Source organism: Ceratosolen solmsi, unplaced genomic scaffold, assembly GCF_000503995.2.
Source record: "Ceratosolen solmsi marchali unplaced genomic scaffold, CerSol_1.0 scaffold26, whole genome shotgun sequence".
Taxonomy (NCBI): Eukaryota; Metazoa; Arthropoda; class Insecta; order Hymenoptera; family Agaonidae; genus Ceratosolen; species Ceratosolen solmsi.
Window position 1 is genome coordinate 609991 of NW_011948442.1, and position 5992 is coordinate 615982.

Here is a 5992-nt window from a genome sequence, read left to right on the forward strand (position 1 = left end):
TATGTTGCCGAAAATGTGGCTACGCGGCGTCTTTACAGTATACTTGCACTGACCGGCAGTTACGCTTGATTGAGAGCGGAGTGAATTTACGAATGAGCTTCGCCTCATGGCGCGTTGCGCTTAAATGTGCATGCGGCGTCTTCAGCGCCGGCAACAGTGTCGATGCGCGTCCCTTCCAGAAATTACAACGAACTTTCAGAAAACGAAGCTTCTAGAAGTTTCGAAGGCGTCCCTTTTTTGTGAGTGCTGGCAGTAAATTATATTTCAAATCGTAAACTTGCTCGGACTTGCCGAGTTTTGTTTGTAAACATTTTGCTCGAGTACCCGTCTCGGTCCGCACGTGCGGATCAGCCTAGGCGCACGCGATGGTCGGCCTTGCTGCACGCGCGGTCAGTCTAGGCGCACATGCGGTACGCCGGACTGCGTATATGACCTTTCTTTTGTTTGAAATTCATGGGACTGCTTCAATCCCGAACAGCCTCCTTCTTGACGTTTCCAATCAGAGCACCTCTTTCTTGGCGTTTTCAATCAGAGCGCCTCTTTCTTGACGTCTCCAATCGAATTGATTCTTTCATTATTGGCGGCTCCCATCAGAGCGCTTCTATCTTGCATCGCCATCACGAGGGGGACTTTTTTGGCGCGTTTTCGCTTCAGTATCCGAGCCTCATGTTGCTAGGTTTGACAACAGCGTATGCGTTGCGCGCCGCATGCTGCAATGTTGCCTGTAATACTGTTTAAAAATAGTGTACCGGGCGAAGAGGATTACTCACACTAAGATTAGATGTGAGCTCCCGATGTTAATAGGAGGAATGCAGGCTAGTGGACAAGATAGTACATGTATTCAATAAAGAGTAGTTTTGTTATTTAGTTTGTTTTATTTATGATTGCACTAGTTGAATTATAATTAGTTTTATTTTCAATTGATTTTTTTTTACTTTTCTTGAATTGTATGTTTATTGCCACTTAGCTATCACGTAAGTCGCATACACAGGAAGAAGTTGATGCCTTGCTGGTCCTCTATATGTGACACACGTGTAGATGAAATAATACACACAGAAGAGCGAGGTCGTAAACCCCCGCGTTTCCTTGTATATGAGCACGTGGCGTCGCTTAAATTGCTTGTATTATGTTTTGCAGATAGCTTTACGTATCTGCAGATTGGCGTATATAGCTTGATATAGTTATGTATTAATTTGGAATGGAACGTTACCTTGTAAGTCTGCACGTTGTGTATAGCTATGTTTTGTCTTATTCTTTGTGTTGCCTCGTAGGGCTCCTTGTAGTTTGATTGTGTATACTGTGCTGACTAATGTACGTAGTTCTCGATTCCCTTTTTTGTATTGCACTGCTGCGAGTGTATGATTTGATTATCTAGTACTTGTATTGAATAGATTAATCTTGGACTTTTGCGTTTAATTGACTTGTTTTTTTTCTGTTAGATAAGATAAGATAAGTGATTGTGCCATGCCGGCGTTGCCTTTTTTAAAGCCTTCTCTCGACCACGCGGTGTCGATGAGAATTCCCTCTCTTTTGGTGTCGCCAATCAGAGCTGTCGTGTCGATCATGGCGTTGTCAATGAGATTTAGTCTTATGAATGTGCCCAATCAGAATTCTTCTTTAGTTTATGGTAATTCTAATCACGGCGCCTTGATGGGGTCTTGATGCTGCGCTTTTCCCTCTTCATCCTAGCATTGTTGCATGCATTTCTTATAATCATGCGCGTTGCGATCGGTCAGTATTGTGAAGGTTAGATGTAGCATTGTTTTGAGTGTATCATCTGGCTTGTGTTTTCTAGACTAATTTTATGACTTGTATTAGTACTCGTAGCATTAGTTTTATGACTTGTTTTGCTGGACACTTGGAGCCTTGTTCTCGCCAGATGTGTTTATGAAGTTTATTTTCTTAAGATATTCGAAGTTTTGCTGAATTGTTTAGATTTAGTTAATCCGAGGCGGGTTTGAATGTTATTACTCGCGTAGCCGAGAGTTGCCTTTTTCGGAACTCTTATCTCGATTTTTCCAAATGTTTAATGAGCTGGGAGCTTTCTTACATTCTTGAACATTCCGCCCGCCATCAGCAATTCGAATTGATGATTATTCCTCTCTACTCTTGGGGATTGGTAATACTGACAATTTATGGATGGGTCTTACCATTGTAGTGGAGGCTGTTTTTAATGTGACGACTCTGGTTAAGCCGTCTGGTCCTGGATGAATCTTGATCACCTTGGCAAGGCGCCATTTGCAAGGTGGAAGGTGCTCCCTTGTAATGAACACCATTGTTCCTACCTGGATATTGTTTTGTGGGTGATGTCATTTAGAGATTGATTGTTGTCGCTGCAAGTAATGTGCTGACCATTGGGACCAGAATCGTTGTACTTGCTGCTGTATGAGTTGCCATCGTGTTAGGTGTAAGACGTTTATATCCTTTAAGGATGGTTCAGGTAATGTTGTTAGAGAGTTTCCAATGAGGAAATGACCTGGTGTTAATGCAGAGCAGTCTTCTGGGTCATTGCTTAATGGTTCTAGTGGTCTTGAGTTCAATATAGCTTCGATTTGAGTTAGAAGAGTAGTTATCTCTTCAAATGTGAGTAAGGTTTCTCTTATTGTGCGTCTTAAATGAAATTTTGTTGATTTCACTACGGCTTCCCATTTTCCTCCCATGTGGGGGGACAGCTTGTGGATTGAATTCCCATTGAGTGTTGTCTTGAGAGAGCATGTTGAGAATTCGTTGATTTTCGTGAGAACCTTATAGGAATAGTTTCTTGATGACCTTGTCTGCTCCTAGGAAAGTAGTGCTGCAGTCTGAGTGTAGTGTGTGAGGTATGCCTCTGCGTGCGGAAAATCGGCGATAGACTGCGATGAATCCGTCTGTTGTGTAATCGTTGACTACTTCTAGGTGTACTGCTGATGTGGCAAAGCATACAAAGACACATATCCATGCCTTGTGTGTTTTTGCTCCTCTTCCCTTCCAGGTTTTTATTGTTAGTGGGCCGGCATAGTCGACTCCAGTGTGATAGAATGGTGGTGATGGCGTTACTCTTGTGACGGGTAATTGTCCCATCAATTGTTGTGCGCGTGTGGCTCGTTGTCGAGCGCATATTGCACAGTATAGTATATGTTTTTTAATAGATTGTCTGCCTCCAAGAATCCAATACTATTGACGTGTGTGTGCCAACGTGAGTTGTGTGCCTCCGTGCCGTGTGCGGAGATCTGCATCTGGTGAATGTATCCAGGATGGCCCTGACCACCATAGTGAGTGGGTTTGGAGTTGATCTGTGGTTAGTCCTCGTGAAGCACAGTCTGCAGGGTTTGATGTTCCAGGTACATAGTTCCATTGGGCATCTGATGTGATTTCCTGGATTTGACTGACCCTGTTTCTCACATAGTCCTTCCAGCGTGAGGGATGGGATTTTATCCATGCGAGTGTTACTCTTGAGTCTGTCCACAAGTATGTTCCTTTGAATTTTAGTTTTAGTGTTTTCTTGACATATAGCATGAGTTTTGCCAGGAGTAGGGCAGCTGTCAGCTCTAGTTTTGGAATGGTGAGTCTCTTGATCGGGGCTACCTTTGTTTTGGAACACACAAGGGCTATTTTTGTCGTTAGAATTGTGTGTAGTGAGGTATATGACTGCTCCCATTGCCAATTGGGAGGCATCGGAGAAGCCATGTAATTCAATTGTTGATTCGCCTTGTGTGTTGAAACATCGTGGTATGGTGATTTTGTTGAGTTCTGAAAGATCCTTTTTTATGGTACGCCATTTTGATGATATTTGAGTGGGAAGTGGATAGTCCCATCTTATTGTATGTAGCCATAATTTTTGTAGTAGTTGTTTCGCCTTGATCACTACTGGTGATACAAAGCCTAATGGATCAAAGATTCTTGCAATGTCCGATAGGATTTTTCGTTTTGTGAAACAGTCCATGTCAGCTGAGACTGTTGTTGAGAAAGTGAATTTGTCCTCTTGAGGACTCCATTGTAATCCGAGAATTTCGGTTTGCAATCTTCAAATTCTATCGTTGAATTTTATGTTTTTTCAGCGTTGACAGCTGTGAGAGTGTCTCTGTTAGTTGAATGCTATTTTGCTAGTGGGAAGCCTCCCGCCATACAGAGATTTTGAAGTTGTAATGCGGTTTCTTGTAATTCTTGTGGTGTGTCTGCACCTCCAAAAATGTCGTCGACATATCTACCATGAAATATTGATGGTAGTGCTAATGGGTACTTTTGACCCTCGTCTTCCACTAATTGTAGCAGTGTTCTGACTGCTAGGAATGGGGCGGCTCTTGTGCCATAGGTGACTGTTGTCAGCGGATATGGCACTTCTCTGTTTTGCTCGTCGATCCATAGTATTTGTTGTAGGTTCCAGTCGTCTTCGTGTACTAATATTTGTCTGTACATTTTTGTGATGTCTGTGGCAAACAGGCATCTGTGTTGGCGTATCCAGAGTAGAACATCTGAGATTTCCTTGTTTAGATTGGCTCCAGTGTGCATAAGATCGTTGAGTGATTTTCCTGAGGTTGACGGGCTGGAGCCGTTGAAGACAACTCGCAATTTTGTGGTGGAGCTGTCTGGTTTAATTACGCCATGATGAGGTAAGTAGTATTGTATTTTTGACTGGGTGCCAATGGGTGCCCTTTTCATGTGGTTTAGATTCTCATATTCTGTCATGAATTGTGTATATTCATGACGATAGTTTTCGTCCCTTGAAAGTCGCCTTAATAGACTTTGTAAACAGTGGGTTGGGCATGTTTGCCTCTCTTGATATTTCAGTCCCTCGAGAGCTGTCACTTGGGACATGAGGAATGTTTTCAGTTGTTCGAATTTTGGATGCTCTGGTGAATCGCCTAGTGTGCGTTCCCATTGTGTCTTTGTAGTGTCATCAAGTTACTTAATGACTTGCTGTATGATTAGGCACTCCCATACGTCTATGGCCTTGTCTAGTAAGCGCAGTCTGCTTAGAAGGTCGCTTGCATTACTCACCAGTTCCTCGATTTCTCGAGGTGTTTTCTTTATTGTAGCTGAGGTGGTCAGTAATTTGTGTAGATAGTACTTCATTGTCTGTCGAGGGTTGTCATAGCGATTTGTCAGGTTTCTCCAGGCAATTGGGAGTGAATCGTTTTGTAGTGCAAGTTCGGAGACGGTCCTTGCAGCTGATCCCACTAATGATTCTCTGAGGTAATGAAACTTTTTTACCTCACTTATTGTTTTATTATCTAATACAATTGATTGAAATAGATCTCTGAACATTGGCCATGCTAAGTAGTCACCTGAAAATTTGGGAATAGATACGTTAGGTAAATTTATTGCATCATTATTTTGATTAGTTGAATTCGTAGTCTCGGATTGTCTTGTATTTGAATTTCTCGTTTCGTTAATGCTGTGAAGAAGCTTGCTAATTATGATATGCGCATTTGAATAGGTTTCAAGCTCTTCTCCTTGTACATTTTTTATAAAATAGTCATTGTTAATTAGTGCTGCTGGCCATGCTTGTTCCATGTAGCTATGTTCCCTTGTAAAAGCATTGTGAAAGTCATCGATTAATTCCTTGATGCCCTTGACCTCCTTGAGTGAGGTTTCTGTGTGTGACGAGGGAAGCTTTATGACTAAATTTTTTATTGCATTGATCCGAGTGGCTTGACCTCTAGCCTTGACAGTGAGTTCAACTGGTGTTTTTTCCTTAATACTGCTACGGGTTACACGACTGGTACGGGTTACGCGACTGGGAGTTTTCTTACATTCTTGAACAAATACCCTTTCTCCGGATGTCAGGCGACGTGGTTTTTTTCTTATATTTTTATGACTTGTTTTTGCCAGATGCTTAATGACATGATTTGTCGGAACTCTAGTTATAGAGTAGCAGTTCAACAGCAACTCTAGAATAGCTAGTTTTCCAGATGTCTAATGACTTGGGAATATTCTAACAATTTCGAAGAACTTGCTAACTTATTGAAAGCACTCCTTCAATATTCTACTACATATTGAACTAACTCTTTTG